General features: G+C 38.2%; 1 protein-coding gene across 2 annotated transcripts in view; it reads right to left on the reverse strand.

Moving 5' to 3' along the window:
- Nucleotides 1-14,424, reverse strand: part of Prkg1 (protein kinase cGMP-dependent 1) — a 1,194,975-nt gene that overhangs the window by 371,616 nt on the left and 808,935 nt on the right. The gene's annotated exons all lie outside the window — the stretch shown is intronic.

The raw sequence follows: 14,424 nt of genomic DNA on the forward strand, positions 1-14,424 counted from the left end.
CACATTCTATGTTTGGGAATATATATATATAAAATGCATATACATATGTATATGTATAAACATATACACATATATATATAATTTGTATCAGCACTTAATGAGAAAAGAGGCCATAATTTTGAAAAAGAAGGATGGGGCAAATGGGGAGATATAGGGGGAAGAAGAAAAGGGAACAAATGATGTTATTATATTATAATCTCAAGAAATAAAAAAAAATATGTTTGTTTAAAATCCTTCTACAGTCTTTTGTGTGCTAGCTGCAATTTTGGCTTTAGAGTTCAAGTTGTCAGCCCTTATGTTCAAATATAGTGCCACCAAAATTTGTGATTCTTGGGAACCTGCTCTCAAGCATGCTGGAACAGTAGGCCACCTCACTTCTAAGTGAATATATAGCAAAGAAGAAAGAAAAAGAGGTCCCTTAAGTAGGGAAAAGTGATCCACCACTTGGCTTTAGAAGCAAACTCAGTCCTGTGCTTATACAATGACTTGTTAGACTAAGGGAGTTGATGGTTTAGGTACAGGAAATAACAGTAACTGCTCTCCACAGCAAAGCACGGTAGGCACATTTCACGCGAGTGTCAGAATTGAGCTCTACTCAATTAAAGCAACTGCTAACACCCCAGAGGCTACCTAATTATACAACTAGCAACCAACTTTTTAATAAGGCCAATGAAGAAATGTGCCTCCTCCTCCCTCCTCCTCACTGTCAGGAGTGTCTCCTACAATACAAGATCGTAAGGTTGGATACACAGCAGCAAAGCAATCTCAAGAACATGCCAGCAAGGTGGAGGGGGCAGCCTCCTCATAAACCCTCCCACAATACTTTACTTCACACCCCAAGATGAAAGTGTAACAGGATCCTTTAAAATAGCTTCCTTTATTGTCACTCATCTTAGCTTGACAAGCTAAGAAACAATTTACTGCTAACACTTATACAAGAATAATAAATTCTTACATTATGCTGAAAGATTAATTTGGATTGCTAAATTATATTATTTTAAAAGCAATTGTATTCTTGTTATAGGTACTTCAAATGTTTGAATAAATCACTCCTCAGTAATTAAGTTTATAGGGTACAGAGCTGTTTCTCATCTTGTCTTCTGATGCTCATCCATTTCATAACATGCATGCTCATTAATGAAGACCTTCACTCACTCAGCGTACGTCTTTGTACACTTACATTAACTTTCTTAATTTAATAAAACATTGAACCAGTGGAAGTTTTTTCTGCTCTGCCACCCACAAGAACAGTTGCTAATTTCTTTTTTTCTTTCTAAAGATTTATTTATTATTGTATGTAAGTACACTGTAGCTGTCTTCAGACACATCAGAAGAGGGCATCAGATCTCATTATGGGTGGTTGTGAGCCACCATGTGGTTGCTGGGATTTGAACACAGGACCTTCGGAAGAGCAGTCAGTACTCTTACCTGCTGAGCCATCTCTCCAGCCCCAGTTGCTAATTTCTTATCACTAGATTTTTCAGAGCATACACAAATTAAGTCATAGTTTTATAGGTATCCTGTTTTCCCTATGATTTTTTTTATATTTCATCATCACTGGTGTGTGTATGTGTGTGTGTGTATGTGTATGTGTGTGTATATGTGTGTGTATGTGTGTGTATATGTGTGTGTATATGTATGTGTGTGTATATGTGTGTGTATGTGTGTATATGTGTCTATGTGTGTATGTGTGTGTGTATGTGTGTGTGTATATGTGTGTATATGTGTGTGTATATGTGTGTGTATGTGTGTGTATATGTGTGTGTATGTGTGTGTATATGTGTGTGTATGTGTGTGTATATGTGTGTGTATGTGTGTATGTATGTGTATGTGTGTGTATATGTGTGTATGTGTGTATGTGTGTGTATGTGTGTATATGTGTGTGTCTGTGTGTGTGTGTCTGTGTGTGTGTGTCTGTGTGTGTGTGTATATGTATGTGTATGTGTGTGTATATGTGTCTGTATGTGTGTGTATATGTGTGTGTATGTGTGTGTGTATGTGTATGTGTATGTGTGTGTATATGTATGTGTGTATGTGTATGTGTGTGTATGTGTGTATGTGTGTGTATATGTATGTGTGTGTATATGTGTGTGTATGTGTGTGTATATGTGTCTATGTGTGTATGTGTGTGTGTATGTGTGTGTATATGTGTGTGTATGTGTGTGTATATGTGTGTGTCTGTGTGTGTGTGTCTGTGTGTGTGTGTCTGTGTGTGTGTGTCTATGTGTGTGTGTATCTGTGTGTGTGTGTCTGTGTGTGTGTGTGTGTGTGTGTGTGTGTGTGTGTGTGTGGATGGATGGATGCACCCGTGACCTAGTACACCCATACTGCAGCACACACATATAGGTTTAGAGGGAAACTGTGAAGTTGGTTCTGTCCATCTGCCTTTATGGGTCAGGACACTGATCTCAGGCTGTCAGGATTACGGAGCAAGCACCATTTGCCCACTGAGCCATCTCAACAACCCCCATGCAGATTTTGACCTGTTCTACCCCCATCATTCTTCCTACTTAACTTTTTATCATGGCTATATCTCATTTGTGTAAATACAGATCTGCCATGTGATACTTATACCTGGCAACCTAAAGTGTGTCATTTATTCTACCAACTCTTCACTGAGTGACTATTCCCAACTTACTGTTTCCCAGTAAACTTCACTTAAGTAATAATTATGTGTGTTAGTCCTGGGTTCCTCTCACTACTACAGAGAGACAGTAGTGCCATCTGACCACTGGACCTACTGTGGCTTCTGTATGGGCTGGCTCCAGCTATGTCACTATGGTCTTTCCTGCTTTAGAAAATCCTGTATGGTGGGCAGTGATGGCGTATGCCTTTAATCCCAGCACTTGGGAGGCAGAGGCAAGCAGATTTCTGAGTTTGAGGCCAGCCTGGTCTACAGAGTGAGTTCCAGGACAGCCGGAGCTACACAGAGAAGCCCTGTCTTAAAAAACCAGAAACAAAAAACAAAAACAAAAAAAAAAAAAAAAAAAAAAAAAAAAAAAAAAAAAAGAAAGAAAGAAAAAGAAAAAGAAGAAGAAAACCCCAGTATGTCCAAGGGAAACCAGTAACCATATTGGCACAGGGACTGTTGGTAAGGACTGTGGTCCCAGTGGTTAAGTGACCACAACCCATGCATCAAATTCAAAATCCACTCCATATTTTTCTCCCTCAATCACGGTTACATAACCTATCATCAAATTTTTATGTAGGTGGGACAGGAGTTGCTGATATTTGACTTCCAAAATGTTATACACAGAGGAATTTAGTCAGACAATTGCTGCTTTTGCAATGAAAACAATTTCGCAGGTCTGCACTTCGCTGTTTGCTGATGGTACAATAAAGACATATATAAACTGAGAAAAGAGGTTCGAGTGCTTAGGATGGCAAACTTGCTAACACCCCCACATTGGCAATAGAGCGGCATGCACTTACATAGCCAGCTGTGAAACATGTGCTTCAGTAGAAGCTGCTCTCCTCTGCACTGGCCTTTGCCGTCAGGGCTTCACAATACCCAGATCACACATTTAGGAAGAGTTGCACAGGATGCCTAGCAGAGCCCAGATGCAAAATGCACATACTGCAAAACAGTGCCTACAAGCTTAGTAGTTTGAAAGCTTGTTGTTTAAATAAGAAGCAGACTTCAAATTCCTATTCCTGAAGTCGCTGCTGTCTGCTAAATTGTCTTATCAGCTTAAGAAACATTTTCAAGTAATGGTAAGGTATACAATATACTAATATAGAGTTGGAAGTTATATGCAGGATGTTTTTCGACTTATGTAAGGCAGATAGAGAACATTTAGTTTTTCCCTGACAGTGTCTTGGTCTGCAGGTGTCTTAGTTTATGCAAACATCTTCTAAGGACTAACTATGCACACAGCAGCTGCCAAACACTGATGCTCAACTTGAGATTTGGCGATTTTTTTTGCAATTTTGCTTAGTTTTGAGACTTAGATATGCATAAAATATTTTTACTATTCATTGAACACATCCTCGAATACTCTTGGCATGCTAAGGTGCTCAAGAATTACTTAAATATCAAGGTAAGTATCATGCTGGGAAGATACAACTGATGTTTTAAAGGACTGAACTAGCTCTGTCTCTGTTCTAGATCATCAGTGGGATCCCAGTCTTAATTATGTCAATCATATGTTGTGTATGTAAACATAATACCATATGGCATGTGCATGCCACGCTAAAAAAGATGTGTACAGGAAGGAGAATCAAGACTGTCTCCATATTTCCTTTAGTTTCCAAAACATTAATAAATGTAAAAGATTCTATGCCAATCTTAGAGGAATTGGTAAAATTATAAACCATTGTTATAATAACTCAACAAGAAAATCATACTTAGGCATACTTAAAATGTGTTTACATTAAAACTTCTAAGAATATTCAAAAGTCAGAATTATCTAGGATCTATAAACATTTGAAGCATATAGCTGTGTGTCAAACTTCCAATTAAATATAGAGGTTGAAATCATTTTCAAGTCTCTTGAATTGTAGGTGACAGTTTTTTATTTGCATTAATTATCCTTATTTATGCTTCTGGATATGAAATAAAGCATAATACCTTTAACAGTCGAAGAACATGAATTTCACTTTTAGTTCATGGATCTGAGGTAGGAGTAAGATGTCAGGTGCCCACCATTTGCTCCCTGATTGCATACTGAAACTTGAGCTACAGGGAGGCCAAGGTACACAATACTATAAAATGCTTTAAGTGTGCATCTGAACATCTGTTGGCATGATGTCCTTGCATCTAGCCTACCTATTTTTCTCCACCCAACCCCCTACTTTAACTTATGCTTTCAAAAAACATGTCATGCTGGCTAATTTTGTGTCAGCTTGACACAGCTAGAATCATCCTGGAAAGACAGAGAAGATGTCCCCACCAGAATGGCCCACGGGTGAGGCTGTGATGTATTTTGTTGATTGGTTAGTGATGTGGAAGGGTCTTGCTCATTGTGGAAGGTGCCACCCCTGGGCTGGTGGGTGCTATAAAAAGCAAGCTGAGCAAGAAATGGGGAGTGAGCCAGTAAGCAGCACTCCTCCATGGCCTCTGCTTCCATTCCTGCATCTGGCTTCTTTTAATGGTAAGACTGTGGTTTGGGAGCATCAAGCTGAAGTAAACCTCTTCCTCCAGAAGCTGCTTTGGATGGTGGCATCTTGTGACAGCAACAGGAGTCCTAACTATGCCACAAGCTTTCTCAGGTCAGACAACACACACTGGTGATTCTGGCAGCATGACTTGTTTTATTCTCAGTTGAGGTAACTTAACTGCACACTGATCCTTGCCAGACTTAAGGCCCGCATTCCCAGTGGAAGATCAAATCCAGTGACTTTCAATGTGGCTAGTGCCGCTCAACAACACTACTTAAAGATTCTTTCATTTGAGCTGGCATCATGAAAATACCTGCAAGCAATTTAGAGACAGTACCAATGGGGACAGGCTGCTGACAGAGAGAGAACAAGGATTCAGGGCAGCTCTCAGCAGTGTGCAGAAGGAGCCACCAGGAAACCTAATGCAAGTCAACCTATACCAAGGCCTGCACTTTGTTCTCTAAGTCCTCGGTGGAAAAATTAATTTCTAATAGTTTAATATTAAAAATTAAAGTGGTCTAGATAAATTTTAGAAAGCAACTCATTCCTAGAACTTATTTCTACAAGGAAGTGTATAGGTGCAATATCTCATGCCAGGTGTTGGTTCTTACCAAGTGAGTTCTGGGACAGAACTCAGGTCTACAGGCTAGGCAGTGAAGAACCTCACTGAACCATCTTGCTGGCCCCATTAGCTCATTTCAAAGAGGATGAAGCCAGGCAGATAAGGATTATGTAATCTGCCTAAACCACAGCTAGAAAGGAGCATATTTGGAGTCTGAACTTCATGCTACTCTAGAGCTTGTTTTTTGGAAACACTTCACAATCTCATGTCTCCAGAGCAAATAATTAGAGAGCATTGCCCCCATCAGCTAAAACAAAGCTTTAAAAAAGAATACATGTATCTTCATAAAATAATTTTATGCTTGTAAAATGAATACACTACTAATAAGCAGGATATGCTGTAATCCTGCCAACATAAAAGTTGTATTATATTGAGATTTAATTCTACTCACTTCATTAAATAAGCAACATATAAAAGTACAAAAGATCTAACTATGTCTAGCAAAAGCAGATAGGTGTCTTTGCCATTTGTGGATATGGGTATAGTCACTTCTTAATAGGAACAGGTACTGAGAATAATTTATCCTGTGACTACTACAAACACATGATCTACCTTATTTATAATCTATACATGCTAATACCGTCACTCTGAGGAAGGGATATTCTAAGGAAACTGTTGTATTAGCGATGCCCACAGAACTCCTATCAATTGCATATTATTCTTCTTCCTTTTATATGGTGAAGGCTGCATACAGTATACTAGGATGGTTTGGCCAACATCAATTTATATTGCAAACCACTATAGCATTTAGTAAGTCATTTAGGTTAAGACCGTGACTAACATTCTTAGTTCTCAGGATGCTGGGCAGCAGTAAGAAAGTCAGAAGCCAGTTTTGACTACATGGTAAAACCCATTTCAAAAAGTTTCCCCACACAAACAGCAAAGACAACCCACTTTCTCTATTTTGTTCATCGGGTACAGGGTTTGGGTTAGGAGGGATTTGGGATCATAATACACATGAGCAAGAGTGACTATCCTTATCTCTGTAGATTACTAACACAGAATAACCTGAGATAACATTTGGCCTCTGATATAATTGTAAGCATATGCTTGGAAAGATGTGGGGATCTCTGGATGCCCGTTTTGGGAGCTCTGATCTTGGATGATGCTCAGGAGTATATAGCTTTGCATTTGTGGAAAATCTGGTAGAAAGACAAAAGGATGAACCCACACTCTGAAGAGCTTTTTAAAGAAACATCTGACCCAACAAAAGAACTGTTTGACTCAAGTGATGTACATTAGTCATTTTCCATAGAAGGCACCATGGAGGGTACAATCTGAGCTAGCAACACTGGAGAACACATTATTAACTGTTAAGTGTTGCATACAGTAAAGACAGTATAAAATGAAAATTACCAGGTACGATGAGTCCGTGCACAAAGCAGCTATGCTCACATGTAAGCAGACAATTGCTTGTTATAACACATGAGATTAAACATCAAGGAACATTTCATGTGGTCAGAAGGTAACAAGTGAAAAATACTGGCAATGTTAAGTGCCACATTAATGATGATAAACTCGTTGACCACTTAAAGAAGGGGTCACTTAAAGAAATACACCAATTTCACTTCATTTTTATAGCAACTTTGCAATGAAGTCACTAACTGATTTCCCCATTTTATACGCAAGGGATGTTAAGGACTTTCTAAAAGTGTGGACACTAGATAGAAGTCACTTCAAGATTCAAACCAATAAGAGTTTGTGTGACGGTTGTTTTTCCAAGGAAAACCAATAGTCGCGAGCACCACATATCATGATAATTAAACCTTGAGAAGCTTCTGAACAGAGCAACCAGGAAAAGCATCTTGACTGGAGATAGTACTTAAGGAAAACATCAGGGAAGAATAGCATGGAAAGACAATATCTAGAAAGGTACACAAGATACAACATCCATGGCCAATATTTTTATGAATATAATTAAGTTTGAATGCACATTTTATTTTGAAGAAAATAACTGATGTGATTCAGCTAATAAGTAGCTGTAAATAAAACCTACTAAGATTAGTAACAGGAATATAAGGCCTATGAAATATTTTTTATTTTTTTCTTTCCTAATTTTTCATTACATAAATTGATTATCGATTGGAGAATATTGAAAGTTTTGTGAACAGGAGATTTAATTCTTGGGATTAAGAATATTTTTAAACTGTATGTTTTATCATCAGCACAAAATTCTAATAATTGTAACTCTTACATGATCCTACGTTATACTTTCATAGTCTACTCCCTTGTTTAAACCTCTCACTCACTACTGTCATTTTGGTTCTCTGTTTCCACATTTTTCACCTCTCAGATGAATCCCTCATTCACACTGTGACATTTCTGTAATTAAACTCTGACAGTCACTGAGTGGGTCTCGATTTCTTCTTCATGTCCTCAACTCAGTCACTTGGTGACAATTCATCACTCTTGACACTACTGCACAAGATTGGAAATAAACCACTCCTAATTGTTCTTTATTTTCAGCAAATGGTCAATTGGACAAAAATAGTGAACAATAACAAAACAAGAGCTATTTCTGAAATGATAACATTTAAAAACCACTTAAATTGACTCGTTCACAGCAAGGAAACTTCGTGAACACAGCAAAATAAACAACCAACCCTCAGGATGAATACCATCGTTTTCTTCTACAAATTGTTCTCTGTTCCTCTTTTAATCTTTTCTCACTCATTTTTGTTGAGTAGAGTGATAAACTTAATCAAGATAATACAAAACATAAATTTGGTGATCATGGACATATTTGACAATCAATCCATAATCTTGTTGTATATTTAATAGTCCTTTATAAAATCTGTAAAAAATAAACTACTTGTTGTACATTCAAAATGCAAGTTGGGTCAAAAACAAAAAGTGGGTCATGGCATGAAGAATTTGGGTTGGCATCCCCTACTCAAAGCCAAGTGGCACTGTGCATCATTTCTTTTCAATGGATGGGGAAGCTCCTTACAGAAGTGTGGCAGAGAATGATGGTGGTACTCAAGGTGAATAAGGAATTAGGGATATAACTGCTCTTATTTAATATTTGACTGTTCTTTTTATTCCAAATTTATTTAAATACAACACTTTACCAGATCCAAGAAATGATAAGGGAAGCAAGTTCTCTTTGACATTAAACATTCTATCTATCCTTATTAAAGTAGATTCTAAATGGTCACTATGGAAACAAAATTGCTACTGTCTTACTTGGTACATGCTGACACAAGTGGACTGGCCATCCTGACACTCAATCTGTTCACACACAAAAAAGAAAATCATTTGTTTTCTCTGAGAAACAGAAGAAGTGAAACTTTTTAATACATAGAGAAAGAATTCTGCTGGGTGTGGTGGTACCCGGCATGTAACCTCAACACTTGTGAAGCTGAGGCAAGAGAACTTACTGTGAGTTCAAGGCCAGTCTGAACTAGATACTCAACTTTTCGCCCAACATAGCTACATAATGAGAAACTGTTTCATAAAAAAAAAAGCTAAGTATTATTAGTATATCAATATTTAAGCTAAATTAGGAATCAACCACTTTCTGATCATTGTTGCATTCTGGACATAGCAAGTCAGCTGCACATATGAACTCCATGGTCAAACAGTATGTAAGACACCTGTGTAAACACACACCAGACCAAATTTCATCATGAAGATGGCAGTGAGGTTCATAATCACACCTGAAGCCATAGAACTATTGGCAATTGTTAGCTTCTGGGAGAAAGGGAGATAGTTTTTTTTCGAAGTGCAGCCCCTGGCAAGTCAACTATACTCCAGTGGAAGACCACCTCTCCAAGAATATTTGGGCAGGACAAACTAGTCTTGAAGGATTAAAAATAACTTGGATGGAAAGAGGGAATATGTCTGGGAAGGGTTGATGGAGGGGACAGTGGATATGATAAAAGCATTAAAGTCATTAATTTCCCCAAAGTTCAAATGAAAATAAATGCATTGAAATATTTACAACTATAAAACTTTTTGAGGATTTGAACTACAGTGTTATTCAGAGTGATCATTTGATCTCAATATTCATCAAAGCTTTAAATAAATTCAATCAATATTCTAATTTTTAATCGAAAGCATAAAACTGTTCAATGTTGTATAGAGTAAAAATTGGATACAGCACTAAGAGAGAAAATGTTAAGTGGCAGCAATATTTCCTTAAGGCCATCATATAATTTTTATGTGATACTCTCTTAAAAATTTACAATTTTTAAAATACATGACATACAAGTATACACTATAAAAGTAATCCTTTGAAGAGCTTCCTGTATACAAATATATACTCTCAATATGCACATATACACAAATGCAGGCACATGCACACACATACATGTGCATAAACTCATAAACTAACATAAAATTCTTATAGTCATCCTCAATCAGCACAAAAGCCACTTGAATACACATAACAAACCATTGTTTCTTATGAGTAGTGAAACAAAAACCCAGTGCCAAGAAATGTGTTTGCTAGTGCTGACCAAGGCCATAAGCATCATCCACCAAAGCTAGAAGGAGGTAACTAAAAACATGGATAAGAAGGAGCGCCCTGCCCCCGCTACCTTCTAGTGTAGCAAATAGACTATTTTCACTGAGCTAAGTTTGGGTAAGTCAGATATTATCCTTGGAGAGGTCTCATAGTCTTCAGTCATTGGCTGGGAGCTTGACCTACAGAGAACACAAGTCATGCAATTCTCCCTTAGTAATCCCAGATTAACATCTTCATTCATTTGTAGCTGGTAGACTGAAAAAACATTGCCAGGAATGCTAATTGTAGGATCTAAGCCAGAACACTGTTGTGACTATTAAGTCAAATACTGGATGCAAGTCCAAGAACATGTGAATCAAATTATGACTTGGGAACCACTTACACAATGAAAGAGTCCAGCTGACCCATGTCCAATCTGCTTTAGCTGAGACTTCGAACAAGATTTGTTGAAGTGCTTGTTATAAAGAGTACACATATGGTTTCAAAAATGTGAAAACTGTATTTTTTTTTATTTTATTGTTTTTTGAATAAATTCAACCATGGGGGAAAATTATCTCTCTTCAAATATCTTACATCAGGGGATCAGGGGCTGGAGAGACTGCTGGCTCAGCAATTAGAGTACTTGCTTCTTTTGCAGAGGACCTAAGTTCAGTTCCTAGCACCCACAAAATGGGTCACAACTACCTGTAACTCCAATTTCAGGAAATTGGTTGCTCTCATCAGGTCTTTACAGGCACTGGGCATACACATGGTGTACATACATACATGTAGGTAAGGTACTCACACACATGAAACAAACATAAATAAGTCTATTTTGTAATCTTACATTATTTAACATTCTGAATTCATTGTGCATCCTTCCTGACTGACCCCAAACACTGCCTCTCCTCAAAGATGCTCATGGTCTACAAGTCTCTATATAATAAACTTTTAAAACACATTCTTACTTCCCAACTATGACACCTGTAGTTTCTTGGTTTCCTTTTCCTGTTGACTGCTGAATGTGAACTCTCCGAGGGAAAATGGTTATGCTTCAAACTTTCCCCATACATTCCTGGAACCTGGTCTCAGGCAGAGTTCATACTTAATGTATGTTTGTTGCATGTAAATTGAATCATACCATCATCACTTTTAAGTGGCACAGAAAGACTTGCTCCCTGGAATTAGGCTACAAGAGGACCAGAAGACATTTTCAAATGGCTACAGTGTTCTTTAAGAGATAAGCTCTTTACCACTGGAAGGATTTGCCCAAGTTTGACATGACAGTTTGACTAAACCCATTCATCAGTTGGTATCAGGAGATGATAGAATGGACTCAGATCTCTCCTACTCTGAAATGTGAGGATTCAAAATGTTATTTCCTACCCACAAAAAGTTTGTATTTTAACTACACTGTTTATTGACTGAAGTTTGATATTTACTTCCTAATAAATGTTATAGGCTGTGCACCACGGTTACTTTTGTCTAAAATAGCAGCTTCAGTGAACACATAGAAAGCATTGAAAAAAAAAACAAGAAAACTATGTTCCAGACTTTCTGAGGAACTGCAGGATTCATAAGGTTATTTATTAGTGATTCATGATTGTAAGGCTTGTCAGAATCAAAAGAATTCTCGGTCATATTTGAAGTTCAATGATATTACCTATAATGATGCAATATGCCTTTTAGTAAATGAGACATGATTTTAACAAGAAATCTCTTGGTCATATGAAAACAAAACAACAGAAAACAAAATCAAGCAGCTTCCAAGGCTCTGAAGATCCACGGATGCCTTATTATCGGTTCCCCCCTGTAGTCCCTGCTGTGGAGTGCCGCTTCCCATTTGTGTAGACCACTGTCCTTGGTAACAAGCTGCCTTGAAGCAGACACATCAATTTATCATTTTAGCAAAGTCTCAGAGCAATCCACAGATGGACATTAGGGAGGAAAGGAATGGTCTGCCACCTGCATTTGGCAAATTATTTGTTCCTGATCTGCTGATCTAAATTAAAACTGGATTTGAAATGCCTGGGAGGAACCCAGAGCTGGCACACACTGAACTCTGCCAGTTGAAGCGACACTCTTGGGGATTACAAAATAAACCTGTGTGAGCATCTCTCAACTATACACTAGACTGAATTGGTTCTGAGGGAAAAAAAATTAACAGAAAGACATTTCTATTGGTTAATAGGAATGGTCGAATGGAGCAATTCCCTACTTTTATCAGGGTGGCTTTATGGGATCAGGTCAGTGAGATGCCACAGCCACAGATTCCTGATGCTGACCCCAGGGTCCCCCATTGGAAGGCAAGCTAGCATCTGCTGCAGGAAGACAGCAACCCTTCCCATTAGAGTGGTGGTTGCTGAACAACCATGAAGCATAGACATCCAAATCAAAACCACATCTCTGCACAGCATAGCTGCCTGCCTAGTTATTAGTACATCGTTTGTCATACACTTCTCCAAAGATGAGTGATTTTTCAGAAACACAGCCTGTTCTGAAGTACAGTCAGAGAGTTGTAATTTTCTGCCATCCATACCATTGCCTTTTCTGTCTCTTTCTTATTCTAAATACAGACATGGGGATTGCCCCCCCCCCACACACAGAGCATTGAATTAAATGTTTCTGCCAAACACAATAGGGGTGGGCATGGGGGGGGGAATGAGTAGATGTATTTAGTTGTACTGAATTCCATCACTTTATATATAAAAGTGAAAATACACAACAGCACATTGAGCGCAGAATTGGACTGGAGTATTGAGAACGTGTGTGTTTAATAAAACAACTGTGTGTATTTCATCTTTATTTCAAGCACAATTACAGTCCTGAAATATCTATCTACTCAGGCATCTACTGAAAAAGTGAAGAAAACAAAAAGGAAAGGAAGTCTTTCTTAGGTCAGTGGTCATAAGAATATTCCTTCTCATACATTTCTCTGGATAAATCATTTCATGATAAGCAGACTATTAGTAATCTATAAATTGCCTAATTATTCCATGTGCATTCCAAGAACTTGAAAAGATTCCCAATACATTCCTTCTTTCACCTCTAAAGACAAGGAAGGAGGTAAAAAAAACAAACAAACAAAAAACAAAAAATGAAATCTCCCTACAAACTCTGGGGCAAAATTCTTTTAAAGTCCAAGACACAAATATTGTTAAAATTATACCATACCTTTTGATTTTCTCCCAAATCTTAGCCATTAGTTATATATTCCATCACTTCACTTTCAAATAGCTTTTAAGTAATGAATGATTTGAATATTTACAGTTTCCCCCTCCCTCCCACTCACTCCCGCCTCCCCACCCTCAAATTCCTCTGTGCTGGGCCATTGAGCCTTCACAGGACTGGGGGCCTCTCCTCCCATTGATGCCCAACAAGGCCATCCTCTGCTACAAATGTGGCTGGAGCCATGGGTCTCTCCATGGGTCTCTCTTTAGTTGGTGGTTTAGTCTCTGGAAGCTCTGGGAGGTCTGGTTGGTTGATATTGTTGTTCTTCCTATGGGGTTGCAAACCCCTTTGGCTTCTTCAGTCCTTTAACTACTCCACTGGGGACCATGTGCTTAGTCCAATGGTTGACTGCAAGCATCCACCTCTGTGTTTGTCAGGCCCTGCAGAGCTTTTCTTTGACACATACATCATTTGAGACATGCAAATAATGAAGTCTACTCCTTTTCAGTTAAGGTGAAAACCAATGTCTTTAATATTACTTTCCTCAATAGAGAATAAGGATTAAGACCTACACAGCCAGAAACCTCTTATGAAGTACATCTTCTTGCTTTTGCTTAGGGAACTTTTCTCTTTCTGCTGATGTTCATGGGTCCTTATGAAACCAGAGATACCAGGCAATGAATACTATCCCAACAAATTCTGTCTCTGGACCTTCAGAAATTGACTACCCATGTGTCCTGGAAAAAATCGTCTCTGCCATTACTTCCCCTTTCAAATTATTATATTCCAAGCTAAAGAACTTCATTGGTATAAGTACCTGTCAAAGACTGAATCACATGCTAAGGGATTACACTCCAGTTCCATGTTGCTGGGTCACCCACTGATGGATTTAAACAGAGAAAAGTGATACATTGTTACAGCTTGATGAGTTACACGAAGATTCCACAGGAGGCTCCAGTAGTTACCTTCTGTTCTTCTCTCCCTATCCCTCCCTACCTACCACTACCCTTTTCTCACAGTGCTTGAGAATGAACCTAGGAAGTTGTATGTGCTAAAGAAGCACTCTACCACTGAGTTAAACCCT

This window comes from Mastomys coucha, unplaced genomic scaffold (assembly GCF_008632895.1).
Source record: "Mastomys coucha isolate ucsf_1 unplaced genomic scaffold, UCSF_Mcou_1 pScaffold21, whole genome shotgun sequence".
NCBI classification, from domain to species: Eukaryota; Metazoa; Chordata; class Mammalia; order Rodentia; family Muridae; genus Mastomys; species Mastomys coucha.